The sequence below is a fragment of the Protopterus annectens genome, chromosome 2.part0 (genome assembly GCF_019279795.1).
Source record: "Protopterus annectens isolate FY-2018-M chromosome 2.part0, PAN1.0, whole genome shotgun sequence".
In the NCBI taxonomy this organism is placed as follows: Eukaryota; Metazoa; Chordata; order Ceratodontiformes; family Protopteridae; genus Protopterus; species Protopterus annectens.
The window spans coordinates 1,518,279,998-1,518,293,698 of NC_056728.1; positions in this window are offsets into that span (position 1 = coordinate 1,518,279,998).

The following is a 13,701-nucleotide window of genomic DNA, read 5'->3' on the forward strand; positions in this document are numbered from 1 at the left end:
TGAGATGAATGGTTTCCAGTATGAAGGAACAGGCAAAAGGCTTTTTTTTTAAATTGAAGTATTCATAATTTTTTAACCATGTAAGGTTCATAAGAGACAACGGAAAACATTGTCTCTCTCTCTCTATAGGAGTACCTGAAAGAAATCCACACTTCCAAAAGACATGCAGAGAATATCCATACTCCATACAGTTACCCAGAGGTAATGACTTAATGCTAGGCCTTGAACTTGTGAAAAAAAGATCTTCCGATCCATTCCTTCATACAAGGGTATTATGCAGCTGTGTAGCATTTGTTCTGTACGTCACTGATCACAAACCGGAAAACATTGTCTCTCTCTCTCTATAGGAGTACCTGAAAGAAATCCACACATCCAAAAGACATGCAGAGAATATCCATACTCCATACAGTTACCCAGAGGTAATAACTTAATGCTAGGCCTTAAACTTGTGAAAAAAGATCTTCCCTTCTCAGCCTCCATGATATCCTTTGTGCAGAGTCAGAATATTATGAATTGTATGATCCATTCCTGCATACAAGGTATTATGCAGCTGTGTAGCATTTGTTCTGTACGTCACTGATCACAAACCCTGTGGTGGTATCCTTGTGGTGTCCTTGGACATACACATATATTTATGTACATACAAAAGCATTCACTCCCCCCACAGACACATCACACACACACACACACACACACACACACACACACACACACACACACACACACGCACACTCCAGCTAATTATTACCAACCAGCTCCAATACAAACTCTGCACTTGTGAAAAATCAACCAGGTGTTAGTTAAGGTTTAATTTTTTGTAGCACATAAGTGGGGAGTCTTATAGACCTGCTCCTATCTGTGTACAATCTAAGACACAAAATAATCTCATTGGTGACAGCTCAGGAATTCCGGGTAGTTTGTGGAAATGTATCGTATACAGTAGCTTGATATCCAAAGTGTAGAAAGGATGAGAACTTTGGACCTGATACACTATGGAGTCTTTGCTGTTTTAAATAGGAGATGTTGGCATCAAATGACACAGCACAAGTCTACACACACACACACACACACACACACACACACACACACACACGCACGGGCGCACACACGCGTGTGTGTACTTACACATAAGTGAGTGTATGGATGAATCACTAATGTATTCTGATATGAAAAGTTTGCATTTGTTCATTTAACCACAGACATCATTGTCTGGAGTGTTGAAACTGAAAATAGCTGTGAAATACAGAAAGTATACAAAGCAATAAACAATTTAAGATTATGCAGATATCAAACATTCAAATTAGGGCTGGATTCTTCTCTTCATAGCTCTCAGCTGTTCAGATTATTGCAGAATATCCAGATTTTTACCTCTTATTTTTGAATTGTTCCTTATAAATCTTTGATTTTCTGGCAAATCATTGAGAAATGAAGCCACTAAATAATGGCAGACATTTGAGTTTCAGGCATCATATCCTTCAAAAAATATATAATTATGCAAAATCTGTCATTCTAGCAATTTTCTAAGTTTATAGGAGTGATATTTAAAATCTGTCCCTATTTTGGGGTCTTTGTCCTCCCATTATTTCGGCTTTGTCCAGATTTCTTGCACTGAGAGTTTGAGAGGTGTGCTTCTCTTGCCTGACAACCAGAAAATATACAAACAAATAATGTCATAATTCAGATCTAATTCACTGAAAGCATTCAATTCTATAGATGTCTGTGTATCTGAGGCTTTGTTTGCAATAGATTGCATATGATCTAAGACAAATAGTTGAATGGAAAATGCTTTCAGTGAAAATTGCAGAGGACAATTCAATGTGAATTAGGCATTTGTGCAGATCAAGTTAAGAAATAATAGACTGGTATGAAAAGTTTACCTTCATAATAGTGAAACACAGTGGTGCGATTGCTCATATGAGCGAATCATAACCATGAAACTTACAATAGCGACAGTTGTAAATGCTCGAAAATCAGCAAATTGAAAAGCCGATTTGGTGATTTTCGAACATTAATGTCGAAAAAAAATTAGATAAAATGTAATGCAGGTGGGCAAGCCCCCCTGCACCCCCACCCCATATTTTATTATTCTAACTCCGAGATTGTGCTACAGTGGGGAAAGGAACCATTTTCCGATCCCCACTACAGTGCAATCTGCCCCAGTATGTCGAATGTGCAATGAGCGAATCTCACTGTGCATTTGCTTATTGCACATTCAAACCTTTTTCTGTTTGGCGTTTGCAAACTTTGCAAACTGCCTTTCAGAAAATTGCTGTTCACCCTTGTGCAATACGCACATGTAAAGGTAAACCGGTATGAAATGCACACCAAATTTGTATATAAAAATATGCAAACATGATTTCTTGTCACAGGTCCTAATGGCAAATATTGCATTTCAATAGAATTATTACCAATATAAAAATGGATTCATTTAGAGGTCACACAACTCTGTTTTGTTCTTTCTAGGATCAATGTTATGTTTGTGTAAGCCTTGTATGAGTCATATCTATATATCTATAGTAGTTTATGATATTACATTTTATTGTGTTCTATTGGCATATATCCATTTATTTGCAAACTCATATGATTGCAAATTAACAAATATTTTCTATTCATATTTCATCTCACACATAATGAGTGGACTTGCACTCTAGCAGTCACACTAAATTGACTGCTGTACACAAAGTATTTATTTTTTTTATTTATTTTAAATAAAGACCATATTTGCAAATGAGATCAGGGATATTGTGGAATAGATAGCAAATGTGTAATGTGTTACATCCATCATCATTTATTTAACATGTATTACTTTCATTAACCAAGTTATTCCATGGCCAGTTTTCAGGGAAGACCAGGGGCCAGATTGCAAAAGAGTCACTCTCAGTATACATCTGCCCTGATTCCAAAAGACTTGCCCTCAGTATAGATGACTTACTTAAGTATAAGGTCTATCTATAAACAGGCTTAATTAAACCAGGGGCCTGATTCTAAAAGACCTCTTCTTTGCCTGCTGTCAGTGTAAGTGGTCACTTACACTAAGAGCAATTCTTTTGGAACTGGGCCAATTTTATGGTATTCCTCCTAAATATCCATAATAAGTTTCAAATGGTTTACCATCAAAATGTTGATTGCACATAGTCAGATAAGCACACCATTGACAAATTTACACACAATCCATGCTGCCAACTTTTTAGAATGCCAGAAAAAAAAAATGAACATCGACATTTCCAAACCGCTCCACATGTACAAACAAGTGCTAATGTGTCAGAAAGGGGGCGAGATTTTGTGGTCCAGAAGCTCAGTGTTTGACTTTTTCAGCAGTCATAGTTCGTGTAAGTGGTGTCAATGATGTGTAATCAACATTTTGATGGTAAACCATTTCAAGCACAGATCCATTTAATTTTGAAGTAGTATGCAAGCTAATTCGTAGTATTCCATCTGTAGAACATCACTAAGCAGCAAACTGAAAAAAAAAAACTGTGTTCATATTTGTATTATTTCTGTGTTCCTTTAACAATTTTCTTTTCTGTCTTCATAATAAACACGTCAAGCCTATGGGCTTTTTCAAAAGGGCGGAAGTTTACCTTATCCTACTTATGAAATGAAGTAGAACAAAACTGTCGAAAGATGCCTCCCCCACTCCATGCCATTCCTTGCCTAAGGATTTGCAATCTGTTTTCTGCTGAATATTTCAGTAAATACCAGTATCACTTTTCAGTCAAAACAAGACAAATTCCAGCCTTTGCTACAACTGAGGAGTGCCTGTGGGTAGATCAAAAGCATCAGGTGTGAAAGGGTGCTAATTCATAGCTTTAGGCAAAAACTTTTGTATCCAAACTTTTGTAACAGATGGAGTGAGGAAACATAAAGCAGTCTAAGCTGTTCAGTATACATTTGTACATTTTAAAGTCATATATTTCTCTAATGTATCATATGTGCTCCAGTAAATACATGCAATTTACCTTAATATGCAAGCAGTATAATTACCTATATGAGCACTGCTCTAACACCAAATAAATGAGAAATGATGTGTTTAGACATTATGCTGAAAATGTAGTCTTTCAGTTCCAATTAAAGAACAAAAGTTCAGACAGAACTGCTTAGGCATTATTTTAACGCCCATCAACAAATGTTTTCCAGTTCAGAGCAGTTTATTTTGCATGTCACAAGCACATTTCATTATTATGCCATTGTTACTCAATAATAGTTTTAAGATCTGTAAATAAGCTCACTAATGTGTTTTTTTTTTGTGTGTATACATTGTATAAATTGCTTAAAGTTTTATCATTTCAATTTAATCCAAGGTGTGGCAAAAATGTTATCTTTCCTGTCACCAGTTGTGCCATATTATCTGCTAGTGAAAACAAAACAGAAGATGACTTCCTTTCCTAAACTTTGCATGATATGTCTGCAGCAAAGCCATGTGGTTTCTTTGCATGAAGGTACAAACTGAAACCTCTTGCTCGCATGTAATGTTTGCAGCCTTGAATGGGGTAAACCTCAGTATATGTTTTATGTCTGCTGTCTGTGTTAAGCGTACGCACGTGTGTGAGTTTGTACATATATGTGCATGTGCCTGAATGTGTTTGCAGTTCTGTGCCTGCACGTCCATCTGTGTACATTTGTGGATGACATCAGTATGTACATATCTGTGTGCTATATTGAGGTTAACTTCACTACTCCCTTGCTCAGTGTGGTACGGCACTCAAATGAGTTATTCATAGTCACGCAAATCAAATTTTGATGCCTTTTCTACATGTCTTTGAATTGAAAAAAAAAATCAGACAAGTGCACCTCAACTGTATGTGCAACCCAAGTTAATTTCTGTGCATCAGTGTAAATTCCAATTTTCATACAAGTGTGTGATTAAAAAATATTTTCCATTGACATGTCCAGGTTCATGGAGAGATATTGATGCATGTGTGTCATTTATGATGTTCGAAGAGTGTGTTGAAAAGCAGATATCACAAACCTTTCACATGTCACAATGTATTTCAGAAATGAATGACTGTTGAGCTTCAATACCTTTCCAGTAGTGGTTATATCAAGCATCTTATAAAAGAATGAAAAGAAGCAAACAAAAATAAATAAATAAAGGTACCAAAATTTCTATTCATCTAGTGTGAGCAGATGTTAATGGAAGACATGGTTAGCTTCTGACAGTAGCAGAATGTATTAAGCTTTGGAGCTTTTAGAATGAGGGGATTGCAGACATGAAAGTTTATCTTGTTTAAACTGTAAATAAGTCAGCTAGAATTGAAGCAGAAACTGTCACACGTCTCCAAGAAATTAAAATGGTGTCTCATAAGCTGGAAAACATGATGGTACAAGCGATGTGTAATGTTTAAAAGTTTTGTAACATTTCCTTCTTGTAGGGACTAGTCCATTGGATACACAGAAATTACTTCTTTACTGAATAAGCTCAAAATCATTTGTTCTCTAAACCTGCTCAGGGAGAAGCCCACAGAACAATCACATTAATGTTCTTGGTGTACTGGGAATATGACAGGCATTCTTCATTCTGTTAGAATTTGAGAAAGTTTCTATCAGCAAATCTTTCTTTTTTTGGTACAAATGCAAAATGATATGTTGCATATTATGCTTGTGGTTTACTGGTTGATGCATTCATTACACTCAGAGTAAAATATTTGTTTGACCTGCAAGTTTTCTGTAATGATTTTTTACTGTTATATCAAAATGAAGATTCATTTTCCATGGAGCTAAGATTTTTACTGCCTTATTTAGTAAAAAAATTATAGCCATAGTAGTTACCACTTAATTCTGAACTAATTTAATTGTAATGATGTGCTTGCTTTTCTAGTGCATACTGCTGGAAGGGGTACTGCTTGGTCTCAGTAATACTATTTTTTTCTCAGGTCTGAGTGGAGGCCTTTGAGATGGATGCAAGATTATTCCATTGATTCATAGATACTGCATTTTTTTTTACTCTGATATATGCCTCAAGCGGATTGGGATATTTAAATATGATCATACAGTGATGGCTTTTAAGTGGCTGGTGGAGACTTCATTTCTAAAGGCTAAAATCTGTATGCTTCTCATGGAATGGGCAGTCATAATATTATCTTGTCCTACCTAGTGTGTGTAGCTCATCATTTATCTGATGTTTTAATATATGATGCTGTTGTGTGGTGTATAGAAAGGAGCGGTGCATAGATGATAGGGTCTCTGTTAATTTGTGAGATCATTTTCAAGATATATCATCTCCAGTTTCAGAGGAAATATTTCCTGCTCTGATTGGCAAGCTATAATAGAGCAAATTGGTACACTGGGGTCTGTCACTTGCTTTGTTTCCCTCCACATATGGACGTGTAGAGGGTGCCCTATATCATACCTCTGGATTATTATCTGCTGTTTTACATTTTTTTAATCAAATCAATTCTGATATTCAGTCCTCACTCCTGGGCACACTATTGGTCTGTTTTTTTCCCCCCAGCAATGAGATTTCTAGGATCCATTTATTCCTCTAAGGTTGTGAAGCAAGTTCACGGGGAATGTTGCCTCATCCACATGGGGGATTGTTTTCTTTTATTTTTCCCTTAAGCCTTGATATTCTTCTGTGTGTGCCCAGTTTGCAGTTCTGGGTTGGGTGTTGCAAAGGATGTTGCAACATCAGAAGTGATTTTATTTATGAATGACATAAGCCTGCATATGTTCCTCAATCTATCCATCCTCAACCCCTTTCCCCATTTTTGCACATGAGATCAGGGTGTCACTTCAACAGTGACAATTATAAAGAGCCAAGGTTCACATCACCAAGTTGCTAGTTCTGCTGCGATTGTTCTTCCACACCATGCACTCGCATGCACACCAACACATATGACCAATTTAGAGTGTGAAATTTACATACTGCATATCTTTGGGAGCTGGGAGGAAACTGGATCACCCATAGGAAACCCATGCAAACACAGGGAGGACATACAGACTCTGTGCAGAAGCCAACCCAGATAAGAATTAAATGAGGGAACCTCTTGCTGTGAGGTGACAACACTATCTGCTGCACCACAGAGCCACCCCTACCCCCATCCACTCATCAAAATTTCTCTTGAAGAGGGACAGTGAGGTGCTCTGGTTGACATGCATAGGAAGTCTATTCCAAAGCATGGGCAGTTTCTGGGTTATGAACCTGTCCCTCCAGCATGTTCTGTTGATTGCAGTAATGAGGTTGAGGTCTCTGGAGTGTGTGGTACAAGGGATTGGGATTTCTTTAGATGTAGCATTTCTAATAGAGCTGGGTCAGACATGGCTTTATAAGTCAAGCAGAGATCACCTCTTAGTAGACGATATGAGGCAGAGAATAGCTGGAGTTTTTTGAGTCTGTCTGTGTAGGACATGTGTTTAAGGCCTAGGATCCTCTTCATGAGGTACTTTTGTGGCCTTTCCAGCTGCTGCGTGTGTCTAGTGAGGTACAAGCCAAATGGGGCATTATACTCAATGATTGGCCTAATGAGGGAAGAGTAGAGAGAGATGATGACCTCTTTCTTCCTGGAAGCAAAACCCTTGGTAATGAGATGTGCCACATAGAAGGATTTTCTGACCACAGTGGCAATGTGGTGGTTGAAGGAGAAGTTGCTGTCAACCTGTGTCCCCAGATCTCTTATAATGCTTTCAGTGTTTAGTGGGCTCCCATCGATGTGGTAACTAGTGGCAACTGAGATTTTCCCAAAGGGGATGACAACGCATTTTTTGGCATTAAGCTTAAAGCCATGGTTTTGACACCAGTCATTTGTCTCTGTGAGGCCTTTCTGTAGGATGTCTACATCACTTGGGGAGCTAATAATGGCTCCCATCTTTCAGTTGTCTGTGACATTGGTCATCCAGAGTCCCTCCATGTTGGTCTAGACTTCTGAGAAGTAGATGCCAAACAGGAGAGGACCTAGGACTGATCCCTGTGGGACTCTACTCATGACTGGTTGGCAGTCTGACTTGAAGTCCGCTACTTTCACACTGTCAGTTCTATCTGTGAGCTAATTTGCAAACCACCTAGAGATATAGGGGTTGATGCCTAGTTTGGTAAGTTTATCAATAATTCCTGAGTGGGGAATGGTATCAAAGGCCTTGGCCAGATCAAGGTAGGCTGTATGAACTGCTTTTCCCTCATCCACAGCTCTGCTGACTGACTCATAGAAGTCAACAAGGTTGAGCAGGCATGATCTTCCTTTCACAAAACCAAATTGAATGGAATCTAGAGTTTGGAGATTCCCTATATCCTTGTTAATTAGGTCCATGATGATGCACTCCATAGCCTTACATATCAGACTCATCAGGCTAATGGAGTGATAATTCCCAAGCTCTGTAGTCACTCCCCCTATATGGAGAGGGAAGACTGTAGCAGTGTGGCATTTGGTAGGGACAAAGCCTGAGGAGAGGCTGTGATTGAACAGGGCACACAGATGTGGTGCCAGTTCACTTTGCAGTTCATGTAGAACACATCCAGGGATACTGTCACATCCCATGGAAGCTGTATTCTTGGCCTTGGACAATGCAGCTTTAACCTGTGCTGTAGGAATGCTGGGTACCTGGCATTTCTCTGGTGTTGTGATTGGTCCTTTGGGGGGAGGGGTAAAGTTGGCACTGAATCTGTCAGCCAGTATGTTGTCAATATCTGTTGGTTCAGTATAGGAGGTACCATTATGCAGTAACTCAGAGAAAACTGGGGTATTGCCATGGAGATTCTTGATATAACTATAGAAAGATTTGTGGTTGTTTTTAGTATCTGCCACAATTCTGCCTTCATAGCTGGCTTTAGAGGTTTTGATGAGGGATCTCAACTTTTTGATGAGGCTAATAAGGGAGATTTTCCAGTCTTGGGACTACACCTTTTTCTGCAGCAGTTTCTTCCTTCTGTTGCAGAGTTTATTAATGGCAGGGGACCACCAGATTGGCTTCCTTTTTTGGAGGAGAATGTCTTGGTTCTGTTGGGTATGGCTAGTTCCATGCATTTATGTACGTGTTTGTACAGTGCATTGGTGTATAATTTGGCAGTCATGCATCTATTTTCCATTGACATGGGTGCCATGAAGTTATCCACCTCTGTTTTTAGGAGTCCAAAGTCAGCTTTGGAGAAAATTTTCATGGTGGTTACCTTTTCAGGGGGTGTGGGTGAGATGTGGATTTCCATGGTGATTAGTTTGTGGTAGGATCTAATGAGGGAATTGACTATTGGTGCAGAGCAATGGTTGCCCATGTTAGTAATAACCAGGTCAAGGATGTTGCTTTCTCTAGTGGAGGTAAGAATGAGCTGGTCCAGGACATTGGAACTGATGAATTCTAGGAAGCATTGGGTCAGTGTATAGGTGCATGAGAAGTTTTCCCAGTTGATGGAGGTGCAGTTGATGTCACCTAGTATGAGAGTGTTAGGTTGGACCCTAATAGTTTCCAGGATGCTTAGAAACATGGAGTGAGGGTCTTGGAACATGGTTGGGGACCTATAGTAGGCTACAACCTGAATTGCCATCTTATCCAATGTTAGTTGTACCTGAAGTATCTCAGACGTGCTATGCTGGGCTACTAGTCTAGAAGGGTGCATATCCTTTATGAATATGGAGACACCACTGCCTTTGGAGTTTTGGTCCATGTTCTGAGGCCGAAAGGTGTGGAATGAGATATAGCCTGGTAGTGTAGGGGTGCTTTCTGCTGCTTTAAACCAGGTCTCCGTTACAGCACAAATGTCGATGTCCTCCATTTTGAGGAGTGCTTTGAGCAAGTGCATCTTGAGATTTAGACTTCTAGCACTGAGCAGCATGACCCTCAGACTGCATTTATTTGTAGTTGTTACAGTGGTAATTTGGTCTTTGCAACATTGCCTAAAAAAGGCACTATAGGGGTAGAAAGAGACTTAGCCAGTATCCGGAAACCCAGGGGTGACAGATGGAGGCCATCTCTGGCAAAGCATCAAGGTCTGTCAATCATGTCATCCCAAGCAGGCAGATACTGGATCCCCTTAGAATGACACCAGAAATGTAGCCAATTGTTGATGTCAGTCATTTTCTGCTTGTACTGCAGTATCATTCTGGGTGATGGTAGGATGCTGCTCAGGGCTAGGGTCATACCTGCCTGGGCCACATAATCTGAGAGCTCCTCCATGTCTCTTTTCATGTAGTCCAGGGAGGTGCATCTCAGGTCATTCACACCCACATGGACAATGATAGAGTCATACTTGTACTTGTTGTGGAGTGCCCTGAGTGCATGTGTTATGTGTCAGATTTTTGGCATCTGATAGACACCTGACTGTTACCTTCCCCTTATTCAACCTAGTGAGTGGGACATCAGTGTGCCTCACTATCGAGTCGCCTATGATCAGTGTATTTAGTAAAATGTTTTGCCTCACGGGCTTAGTTTGAGGGGCACACTGTATAGGTGTGCTATGTGTCTTGTGGTTTGTGCTGTGTTGTGGTGGTTGAGTGCATTTCTGCTTTGGAGGTCTCTGCTGTTTGGGTAGATTTCTATTGAGACCCTCCACAAAGGTGGGTGTATGGTTTGTGTTTTACGTGAGAGCCGTGATGGTGGGTGTTCTGGAGGGCTAAGTGTTGCATGTGGTGTGGTGCAAGTGTTGACCTTCTCCTCTTGAGCAGCTATTCCGGTCTTAGCTTGAGAGTGCATGGCTTCCAGTTTGGATATATAAGTGCATCTCTCACAAGTCTGAGTGTTGGAAAGTAAGAGGAGAGGGTCTGTGTACATGAGGCTATTGCTACACTGCCTCAGAATGCCCAAGTTCACCAGGTTAATAGGAGAAGGCAGAGGGAACTGACCTTTAGACATGCCAGGAGGGATGATCCTTATTGCTAAGTACTGGAGCTGTTTCCTTATATAGTCCTTTTACAGGAAAAATGTCACTCAAGTGGTCTGAGTCTGTACAGAGCACTGCCAAACACTTGAGGTGAAACTTATACATAGACCCTGAAAATTTAAGAATGAAGAATTTAGGCAGATATTCTGAAGTTAGGAAGAAATCAAGCCATACTTACAGAAAAATAAAGAATTAGCTTGTCAAGAATGATGAAAAGAAGGGAGTCGCTTGAATGGCTACTGCATGGCTACTACTAATGCTGGTCTCAGCACAGCTTCACTCTGTTGGGCTACAATACTCCTTTACTTCTAGTCTCACCAGAAGCAAAATGTTAGTACTAGTCCCAAGAAGAGAAGCAGGCCACGGCCTGTTTGGTGATTCACAGTCTTGTTCCATATGATGCAAGGGTCTTCAGGCTTGTAGCCTTTTTCTGGTAGATGCCTTGAATAGCAACCAGACCAACTGGGTACATTAAGCACAGACACTCACTCTCCAACTAGAAAGAGTCAGGAATCAATGCACTCTGCTCCTACTCTTACCAGGATCAGAATATAAGCACAGATTCCAAGCTGTCATCTATAAAGCAGTTATTAAGCTTTCTGGTGATCAGCAGTCTCCAGGAAATAATGTAAGTGCACGCCTCTCACCAGGAGAAAACAGAAGCAATAATCCCAAGATGACTACTGAGAGGCAAAATGTGGGCTCTCCAATAACTGGTGTTTTGTGATAAATGCTTAAAGATAAGATGAAAAAAATTGTTTAGCCTAAACATTGCAATGTGCACTAGAAGAGTTAGATGTGAAAGTAGATAACTTAAGTTTTATCTATCTAAAACGTTGTGAAAGGGGGTGGTCAATTTTGTATTCTGGTACTGTGGGAAACAGTAGGATGGCCAATAAATTTAAATAGTTGAAGGGGAGTGATTTCACAAAATGATAATTTTTTGCTTACTCACACCAGCCAGTAAAAGCAGAGAGGAAATGAGATATATGGTCAAATTAACATAAGGGGCAGGCAACTAGAACAACAGTGGTGTTTTAGAACACAATAGTAACCAGGTGGGAGGGTAGGGGAAATTACTGTCTGACTCACAAGAGACAGAGCCGTGGTCTCTTTTCAAGTTTTTATATGCAGTTAAAATCATGAGTGTGTCAGTATGGTTTACCATCAGAATGTTGAAATGCATTTGTTAGACTCACACTTTTGCAAAAGGCTGATTTCAAGGTTTCATAATGTCTGAAATTGTTTTACTGAATCTGCAATACCGAAAATATTTATGTTTTACGTCCCATACTGCAAATGGGTTTTCACACAAAACTCCCAGAAATAGCGAATGTTGAACTCCAATTTTACCATGTTCGACATTAGAGGGAAAAATTATTTCAAATTTGAACATTTAAGTTTGGCATTCCGAACACGCACACAGATGCGTTTCAGTATTTTGATGGTAAACCGTGTCAGTGTTATAGAATGCTATTGACATTTCTTTTCGTTGAAGACATCTCCACTAGGGAATGTGCTATAAGACCCATGTTTTCCAGTTATAGGGTGTGTGCAAATACATGTATTTAGAAGGTATGGTGGACCATTACTGGAACATATTGCCTGAATGATGTAGATCATTGTAGATAGCTGTAACTAGGGTGGTGTGAAGTGGGTAGCTGCCCTAGGCTCAAGCTGCAAGGGGTCATGATCAGCAAGTATATATGGTGCAACAGCACTCAGCAGGTATATATGGTGCAACAGCACAGTACCAGCATTTCTTTATGAAATCCATAACAACATCATTCATAGGTAATTGGAACTTTTAGATCAAAAAGCTTGCTAGAGTTTCAGAGGAGAAGATGATGAGGGAATGGGGTAACCCGTTTAGGAATGGCACCAGATGACTTAAGTATAGTTCTTATGTAGATGATGATGAGTATCAGAAATGAGCAGTAGAGGGTTGCAGGACTGGAGAATGGCATCAGGTGCTAGGTGAACCAGCTATGGCTGTGCCCACATCTCTCCTTTTCTGTACCCTTTCTTGCATAATTTCCAAACAGCAGGGGGAAACTGTAAAATATGTTTATTCTGTTTAATTACTCATGCTTGCACAACAGTCTGAATCTGCTCACAAAGCAATGAACTCATAATTCAGCAATTAGGGAGTCCCAGGGCAGTTTTGATTTTTTCCTCATTACATGGATTTCTCAGTATGCAGTGCCATCAGAAAGTCTTCTCTAGTGCTTTATTACTCCATGATGTCATTTGAGACTTAGGCATGTGCTAAATGGCTAAATGTTTAGGTTGAAGGGTCCTGGATTCATTGAAGTATCACTAAATGAAAGTCTACTTTCAATGAGCAAAGGTCTTGAGCCAAGGTAATCCCATATGCTCAGTCTATACCACGTGGATGCATTATGGGCTGTAATTAAGGGTTGTAAGGTAGGGGGTGTCAATATAAAGAATCAGTGCATCAGAATTTTTACTTGCCCTGCTAGAAAATAATTACAGTGTAAACAGAACATTTAAAGCAACAACTCTTCACACTAATATTAGAGGAGGAAGAAGAAGAACATTTACAACAACAACTAGGTCTGCGAGAAAGTTTAGAAATAGAAGATGGTATGTACTGTGCACAGTATACCGAGGGCTGCAATGTTACATGAAAGCACTTTTCAGGGTATACAGTCAGCAGATAGGCTCAAAGGTGTTTACTAGGCTAACTACACAAGGGACATTTCAAGCCTAGCCATGTATTCTAATTCTCTGACAAGTTCTGATACCCTTGATAAGTGTAAGCAGGGGCTTGGGAGGTGAAACATTTACAAACAGGGACTTGGGAGATGAACCATTTACAGCCTGCCTGTGTCCATTAGAGACAAATGTGCCAAACCAAGAATACATTTCTTGTT